The sequence below is a fragment of the Schistocerca piceifrons genome, unplaced genomic scaffold (assembly GCF_021461385.2).
Source record: "Schistocerca piceifrons isolate TAMUIC-IGC-003096 unplaced genomic scaffold, iqSchPice1.1 HiC_scaffold_1786, whole genome shotgun sequence".
NCBI classification, from domain to species: Eukaryota; Metazoa; Arthropoda; class Insecta; order Orthoptera; family Acrididae; genus Schistocerca; species Schistocerca piceifrons.
In genome coordinates, this window is record NW_025727663.1 from 648,724 (window position 1) to 658,773 (window position 10,050).

The window sequence follows — 10,050 nt, forward strand, 5'->3', positions numbered from 1 at the left end:
TCCCTTGGACCTTCTTATTGACGATGAAACACAGAAATTGCATCCAAATTTAATAAAAAAGGCACAATGAAGGCTTAAGTACAAGAGGACTGACTTACTATGATTTGAACCTCTAACGTGAGTCCAGTTTTAGATTTCGATGCTTCACTTCAGGTTTACTGTATACCTTGGACCTTCTTATTAACGATGAAACACAGAAATTCCATCGGAATTAAATTCAAAAGGCACAATGCCGACGTAAGTACAAGAGGACGGACACTCTAACTTTCTATGATTTGAACCTCTCCTGTGAGTCCAGTTTTAGATTCCGATGCTACACTTCACGTTTACTGTATACCATGGGCCTTCGTATTGACGATGCAGCACAGAAAATGCATCGGAATTAAATTCACAAGGCACAATGCTGACTTAAGTACAAGAGGACTGACACTCTAACTTTCTATGATTTGAACCTCTCCTGTGAGTCCAGTTTTGGATTCCGATGCTTCACTTCAGGTTTACTGTATACCTCGGATCTTCTTATTGACGATGAAACACAGAAAATGCATCGGAATTAAATTCAAATGGCACAATGCCGACTTAAGTACAAGAGGACTGACACTCTAACATTCTATGATTAGAACCTCTCCTGTGAGTCCAGTTTTTGATTCCGTGGCTTCACTTCAGGTTTACTGTATACCTTGGACCTTCTTATTGACGATGAAACACAGAAATTGCATCGGAATTAAATTCAAAAGGCTCAGTGGCGACTTAAGTACAAGAGGACTGACACTCTAACTTTCTGTGATTTGAACCTCTCCTGTGAGTTCAGTTTTAGATTCCGATGCTTCACTTCAGGTTTACTGTATACCTTGGACCTTCTTATTGACGATGAAACACAGAAATTGCGTCGGAATTAAATACAAAAGCCACAGCGGTTACTTAAGTTCATGAGAACTGACACTCTAACTTTCTATGATTTGAACCTCTCCTGTGAGTCCAGTTTTAGATTCCCATGTTTCACTTCATGTTTACTGTATACCTTGGACCTTCTTATTGATGATGAAGCACAGACACTGGATCGGAATTAAATACAAAAGGCACAATGCCGACTTAAGTATAAGAGGACGGATACTCTAAATTTCTATGATTTGAACCCCTCCTGTGAGTCCAGTTTTAGATTCCGATGCTTCACTTCAGGTTTACTGTGTCCCTTGGACGTTCTTATTGACGATGAAACACAGAAATTGCAATCGAATTTAATACAAAGGCACAATGCCGACTTATGTACAGGAGGACTGACACTCTAATGTTCTATGATCTGAACCTCTCCTGTGTATCCAGTTTTAGATTCCGATGCTTCACTTCAGGTTTACTGTTTCCCTTGGACCTTCTTATTGACGATGAAGCACAGAAATTGCATCGGAATTAAATTCAAAAGGCACAATGCCGACTTAAGTACAAGAGGACTGACACTCTAACTTTCTATGATTTGAACCTCTCCTGTGAGTCCAGTTTTAGATTCCGATGCTTCACTTCAGGTTTACTGTATCCCTTGGACCTTCTCAGTGAAGACGAAACACAGAAATTGCATCGGAATTGAATACAAAGTCACAATGCCAACTGAAGTACAAGAGGACTGACACTCTAATTTTCTACGATTTGATCGTATCCTGTTAGTCCAGTTTTAGATTCCGATGCTTCACTTCAGGTTTACTGTTTCCCTTGGACCTTCTTATTGACGATGAAACACAGAAATTGAATCCGAATTTAATACAAAAAGCACAAGAGTACTGACACTCTAACGATCATTGATTTGAACCTCTCCTGTGAGTCCAGTTTTAGATTCCGATGCTTCACTTCACGTTCACTGTATCCCTTGGACCTTCTTATTGACGATGAAACACAGAAATTGCATCCAAATTTAATAAAAAAGGCACAATGAAGGCTTAAGTACAAGAGGACTGACTTTCTAGCTTTCTATGATTTGAACCTCTAATGTGAGTCCAGTTTTAGATTCCGATGCTTCACTTCAGGTTTACTGTATACCTTGGACCTTCTTATTGACGATGAAACACAGAAATTCCATCGGAATTAAATTCAAAAGGCACAATGCCGACGTAAGTACAAGAGGACGGACACTCTAACTTTCTATGATTTGAACCTCTCCTGTGAGTCCAGTTTTAGATTCCGATGCAACACTTCACGTTTACTGTATACCATGGGCCTTCGTATTGACGATGAAGCACAGAAAATGCATCGGAATTAAATTCACAAGGCACAATGCTGACTTACGTACAAGAGGACTGACACTCTAACTTTCTATGATTTGAACCTCTCCTGTGAGTCCAGTTTTGGATTCCGATGCTTCACGTCAGGTTTACTGTATACCTCGGATCTTCTTATTGACGATGAAACACAGAAAATGCATCGGAATTAAATTCAAATGGCACAATGCCGACTTAAGTACAAGAGGACTGACACTCTAACATTCTATGATTAGAACCTCTCCTGTGAGTCCAGTTTTAGATTCCGTGGCTTCACTTCAGGTTTACTGTATGCCTTGGACCTTCTTAATGACGATGAAACACAGAAATTGCATCGGAATTAAATACAAAAGCAACAGTGGTTACTTAAGTACATGAGGACTGACACTCTAACTTTCTATGATTTGAACCTCTCCTGTGAGTCCAGTTTTAGATTCCCATGTTTCACTTCAGGTTTACTGTATACCTTGGACCTTCTTAATGACGATGAAACACAGAAATTGCATCGGAATTAAATACAAAAGCAACAGTGGTTACTTAAGTACATGAGGACTGACACTCTAACTTTCTATGATTTGAACCTCTCCTGTAAGTCCAGTTTTAGATTCCCATGTTTCACTTCAGGTTTACTGTATACCTGGGACCTTCTTATTGATGATGAAGCACAGACACTGCATCGGAATTAAATACAAAAGGCACAATGCCGACTTAAGTATAAGAGGACGGACACTCTAAATTTTTATGATTTGAACCCCTCCTGTGAGTCCAGTTTTAGATTCCGATGCATCACTTCAGGTTAACTGTATTCCTTGGACCTTCTTATTGACGATGAAACAAGGAAATTGCATCCGAAATTAATACAAAAGGCACAATGCCGACTTAAGTACAAGAAGACAGACACTCTAACTTTCTACGGTTTGAACCTCACCAGTGATTCCAGTTTTAGATTCCGATGCTTCACTTCACGTTCACTGTATCCCTTGGACCTTCTTATTGACGATGAAACACAGAAATTGCATCCAAATTTAATAAAAAAGGCACAATGAAGGCTTAAGTACAAGAGGACTGACTTACTATGATTTGAACCTCTAACGTGGGTCCAGTTTTAGATTTCGATGCTTCACTTCAGGTTTACTGTATACCTTGGACCTTCTTATTAACGATGAAACACAGAAATTCCATCGGAATTAAATTCAAAAGGCACAATGCCGACGTAAGTACAAGAGGACGGACAGTCTAACTTTCTATGATTTGAACCTCTCCTGTGAGTCCAGTTTTAGATTCCGATGCTACACTTCACGTTTACTGTATACCATGGGCCTTCGTATTGACGATGAAGCACAGAAAATGCATCGGAATTAAATTCACAAGGCACAATGCTGACTTAAGTACAAGAGGACTGACACTCTAACTTTCTATGATTTGAACCTCTCCTGTGAGTCCAGTTTTGGATTCCGATGCTTCACTTCAGGTTTACTGTATCCCTCGGATCTTCTTATTGACGATGAAACACAGAAAATGCATCGGAATTAAATTCAAATGGCACAATGCCGACTTAAGTACAAGAGGACTGACACTCTAACATTCTATGATTAGAACCTCTCCTGTGAGTCCAGTTTTAGATTCCGTGGCTTCACTTCAGGTTTACTGTATACCTTGGACCTTCTTATTGACGATGAAACACAGAAATTGCATCGGAATTAAATTCAAAAGGCTCAGTGGCGACTTAAGTACAAGAGGACTGACACTCTAACTTTCTGTGATTTGAACCTCTCCTGTGAGTTCAGTTTTAGATTCCGATGCTTCACTTCAGGTTTACTGTATACCTTGGACCTTCTTATTGACGATGAAACACAGAAATTGCGTCGGAATTAAATACAAAAGCCGCAGTGGTTACTTAAGTTCATGAGGACTGACACTCTAACTTTCTATGATTTGAACCTCTCCTGTGAGTCCAGTTTTAGATTCCCATGTTTCACTTCAGGTTTACTGTATACCTTGGACCTTCTTATTGATGATGAAGCACAGACACTGGATCGGAATTAAATACAAAAGGCACAATGCCGACTTAAGTATAAGAGGACGGACACTCTAAATTTCCATGATTTGAACCCCTCCTGTGAGTCCAGTTTTAGATTCCGATGCTTCACTTCAGGTTTACTGTGTCCCTTGGACGTTCTTATTGACGATGAAACACAGAAATTGCAATCGAATTTAATACAAAGGCACAATGCCGACTTATGTACAGGAGGACTGACACTCTAATGTTCTATGATCTGAACCTCTCCTGTGTATCCAGTTTTAGATTCCGATGCTTCACTTCAGGTTTACTGTTTCCCTTGGACCTTCTTATTGACGATGAAGCACAGAAATTGCATCGGAATTAAATTCAAAAGGCACAATGCCGACTTAAGTACAAGAGGACTGACACTCTAACTTTCTATGATTTGAACCTCTCCTGTGAGTCCAGTTTTAGATTCCGATGCTTCACTTCAGGTTTACTGTATCCCTTGGACCTTCTCAGTGAAGACGAAACACAGAAATTGCATCGGAATTGAATACAAAGTCACAATGCCAACTTAAGTACAAGAGGACTGACACTCTAATTTTCTACGATTTGATCGTATCCTGTTAGTCCAGTTTTAGATTCCGATGCTTCACTTCAGGTTTACTGTTTCCCTTGGACCTTCTTATTGACGATGAAACACAGAAATTGAATCCGAATTTAATACAAAAAGCACAAGAGTACTGACACTCTAACGAACATTGATTTGAACCTCTCCTGTGAGTCCAGTTTTAGATTCCGATGCTTCACTTCAGTTTTACCGTATACCTTGGACATTTGTATTGACGATGAAACACAGAAATTGCATCGGAATTACATTCAAAAGGCACAATGCCGACTTAAGTACAAGAGGACTGGCACTCTATCTTTCTATGATTTGAACCTCTCCTGTGAGTCCAGTTGTAGATTCCCATGTTTCACTTCAGGTTTACTGTATACCTTGGACCTTCTTATTGACGATGAAGCACAGACTCTGCAACGGAATTCAATACAAAAGGCACAATGCCGACTTAAGTATAAGAGGACGGACACTCCAACTTTCTATGATTTGAACCTCTCCTGTGAGTCCAGTTTTAGATTCCGATGCTTCACTTCAGGTTAACTGAATCCCTTGGACCTTCTTATTGACGACGAAGCACAGAAAATGCATCGGAATTAAATTCAAAAGGCACAATGACGACTTAAGTACAAGAGGACTGACACTCTAACTTTCTTCGATTTGAACCTCTCCCGTGAGTCCAGTTTTTTGATTCCGATGCTTCACTTCAGGTTTACTGTATCCAATGGACCTTCTTATTGACGATGAAACACAGGAATTGCATCGGAAATTAATACAAAAGGCACATTGCCGACTTAAGTACAAGATGACTAATGCTCTAACTTTCTATGATTTGAACCACTCCTGTGAGTCCAGTTTTAGATTCCGATGCTTCACTTCAGGTTAACTGTATTCCTTGGACCTTCTTATTGACGATGAAACAAGGAAATTGCATCCGAAATTAATACAAAAGGCACAATGCCGACTTAAGCACAAGAAGACAGACACTCTAACTTTCTATGATTTGAACCTCACCAGTGATTCCAGTTTTAGATTGCGATGCTTCACTTCAGGTTTACTGTATACCTTGGACCTTCTTATTGACGATGAAACACAGAAATTCCATCGGAATTAAATTCAAAAGGCACAATGCCGACGTAAGTACAAGAGGACGGACACTCTAACTTTCTATGATTTGAACCTCTCCTGTGAGTCCAGTTTTAGATTCCGATGCAACACTTCACGTTTACTGTATACCATGGGCCTTCGTATTGACGATGAAGCACAGAAAATGCATCGGAATTAAGTTCACAAGGCACAATGCTGACTTACGTACAAGAGGACTGACACTCTAACTTTCTATGATTTGAACCTCTCCTGTGAGTCCAGTTTTGGATTCCGATGCTTCACTTCAGGTTTACTGTATACCTCGGATCTTCTTATTGACGATGAAACACAGAAAATGCATCGGAATTAAATTCAAATGGCACAATGCCGACTTCCCCCCCATGAACCATGGACCTTGCCGTTGGTGGGGAGGCTTGCGTGCCTCAGCGATACAGATAGCCGTTCCGTAGGTGCAACCACAACGGAGGGGTATCTGTTGAGAGGCCAGACAAACGTGTGGTTCCTGAAGAGGGGCAGCAGCCTTTTCAGTAGTTGCAAGGGCAACAGTCTGGATGATTGACTGATCTGGCCTTGTAACAATAACCAAAACGGCCTTGCTGTGCTGGTACTGCGAACGGCTGAAAGCAAGGGGAAACTACAGCCGTAATTTTTCCCGAGGGCATGCAGCTTTACTGTATGATTACATGATGACAGCGTCCTCTTGGGTAAAATATTCCGGAGGTAAAATAGTCCCCCATTCGGATCTCCGGGCGGGGACTACTCAAGAGGATGTCGTTATCAGGAGAAAGAAAACTGGCGCTCTACGGATCGGAGCGTGGAATGTCAGATCCCTTAATCGGGCAGGTAGGTTAGAAAATTTAAAAAGGGAAATGGATAGGTTGAAGTTAGATATAGTGGGAATTAGTGAAGTTCGGTGGCAGGAGGAACAAGACTTCTGGTCAGGTGACTACAGGGTTATAAACACAAAATCAAATAGGGGTAATGCAGGAGTAGGTTTAATAATGAATAGGAAAATAGGAATGCGGGTAAGCTACTACACACAGCATAGTGAACGCATTATTGTGGCCAAGATAGATACGAAGCCCACGCCTACTACAGTACTACAAGTTTATATGCCAACTAGCTCTGCAGATGACGAAGAAATTGAAGAAATGTATGATGAAATAAAAGAAATTATTCAGATTGTGAAGGGAGACGAAAATTTAATAGTCATGGGTGACTGGAATTCGAGTGTAGGAAAAGGGAGAGACGGAAACATAGTAGGTGAATATGGATTGGGGGACAGAAATGAAAGAGGAAGCCGCCTGGTCGAATTTTGCACAGAGCACAACATAATCATAACTAACACTTGGTTTAAGAATCATGAAAGAAGGTTGTATACATGGAAGAACCCTGGAGATACTAAAAGGTATCAGATAGATTATATAATGGTAAGACAGAGATTTAGGAACCAGGTTTTAAATTGTAAGACATTTCCAGGGGCAGATGTGGACTCTGACCACAATCTATTGGTTATGACCTGTAGATTAAAACTGAAGAAACTGCAAAAAGGTGGGAATTTAAGGAGATGGGACCTGGATAAACTAAAAGAACCAGAGGTTGTACAGAGATTCAGGGAGAGCATAAGGGAGCAATTGACAGGAAAGGTGGAAATAGATACAGTAGAAGAAGAATGGGTAGCTTTGAGGGATGAAGTAGTGAAGGCAGCAGAGGATCAAGTAGGTAAAAAGACGAGGGCTTGTAGAAATCCTTGGGTAACAGAAGAAATATTGAATTTAATTGATGAAAGGAGAAAATATAAAAATGCAGTAAGTGAAACAGGCGAAAAGGAATACAAACGTCTCAAAAATGAGATCGACAGGAAGTGCAAAATGGCTAAGCAGGGATGGCTAGAGGACAAATGTAAGGATGTAGAGGCCTATCTCACTAGGGGTAAGATAGATACCGCCTACAGGAAAATTAAAGAGACTTTTGGAGAGAAGAGAACCACTTGTATGAATATCAAGAGCTCAGATGGAAACCCAGTTCTAAGCAAAGAAGGGAAAGCAGAAAGGTGGAAGGAGTATATAGAGGGTCTATACAAGGGCGATGTACTTGAGGACAATATTATGGAAATGGAAGAGGATGTAGATGAAGATGAAATGGGAGATATGATACTGCGTGAAGAGTTTGACAGAGCACTGAAAGACCTGAGTCGAAACAAGGCCCCCGGAGTAGACAATATTCCATTGGAACTACTGACGGCCGTGGGAGAGCCAGTGCTGACAAAACTCTACCATCTGGTGAGCAAGATGTATGAAAGAGGCGAAATACCCTCAGACTTCAAGAAGAATATAATAATTCCAATCCCAAAGAAAGCAGGTGTTGACAGATGTGAAAATTACCGAACTATCAGCTTAATAAGTCACAGCTGCAAAATACTAACACGAATTCTTTACAGACGAATGGAAAAACTAGTAGAAGCCAACCTCGGGGAAGATCAGTTTGGATTCCGTAGAAACACTGGAACACGTGAGGCAATACTGACCTTACGACTTATCTTAGAAGAAAGATTAAGGAAAGGCAAACCTACGTTTCTAGCATTTGTGGACTTAGAGAAAGCTTTTGACAATGTTGACTGGAATACTCTCTTTCAAATTCTAAAGGTGGCAGGGGTAAAATACAGGGAGCGAAAGGCTATTTACAATTTGTACAGAAACCAGATGGCAGTTATAAGAGTCGAGGGACATGAAAGGGAAGCAGTGGTTGGGAAGGGAGTAAGACAGGGTTGTAGCCTCTCCCCGATGTTGTTCAATCTGTATATTGAGCAAGCAGTAAAGGAAACAAAAGAAAAATTCGGAGTAGGTATTAAAATTCATGGAGAAGAAATAAAAACTTTGAGGTTCGCCGATGACATTGTAATTCTGTCAGAGACAGCAAAGGACTTGGAAGAGCAGTTGAATGGAATAGACAGTGTCTTGAAAGGAGGATATAAGATGAACATCAACAAAAGCAAAACAAGGATAATGGAATGTAGTCTAATTAAGTCGGGTGATGCTGAGGGAATTAGATTAGGAAATGAGGCACTTAAAGTAGTAAAGGAGTTTTGCTATTTGGGGAGCAAAATAACTGATGATGGTCGAAGTAGAGAGGATATAAAATGTAGGCTGGCAATGGCAAGGAAAGCGTTTCTGAAGAAGAGAAATTTGTTAACATCCAGTATTGATTTAAGTGTCAGGAAGTCATTTCTGAAAGTATTCGTATGGAGTGTAGCCATGTATGGAAGTGAAACATGGACGATAAATAGTTTGGACAAGAAGAGAATAGAAGCTTTCGAAATGTGGTGCTACAGAAGAATGCTGAAGATTAGATGGGTAGATCACATAACTAATGAGGAAGTATTGAATAGGATTGGGGAGAAGAGAGGTTTGTGGCACAACCTGACCAGAAGAAGGGATCGGTTGGTAGGACATGTTCTGAGGCATCAAGGGATCACCAATTTAGTATTGGAGGGCAGCGTGGAGGGTAAAAATCGTATGGGGAGACCAAGAGATGAATACACTAAGCAGATTCAGAAGGATGTAGGTTGCAGTAGGTACTGGGAGATGAAAAAGCTTGCACAGGATAGAGTAGCATGGAGAGCTGCATCAAACCAGTCTCAGGACTGAAGACCACAACAACAACAACAATGCCGACTTAAGTACAAGAGGACTGACACTCTAACATTCTATGATTAGAACCTCTCCTGTGAGTCCAGTTTTAGATTCCGTGGCTTCACTTCAGGTTTACTGTATAACTTGGACCTTCTTAATGACGATGAAACACAGAAATTGCATCGGAATTAAATTCAAAAGGCTCAGTGGCGACTTAAGTACAAGAGGACTGACACTCTAACTTTCTGTGATTTGAACCTTTCCTGTGAGTTCAGTTTTATATTCCGATGCTTCACTTCAGGTTTACTGTATACCTTGGACCTTCTTATTGACGATGAAACACAGAAATTGCATCGGAATTAAATACAAAAGCAACAGTGGTTACTTAAGTACATGAGGACTGACACTCTAACTTTCTATGATTTGAACCTCTCCTGTGAG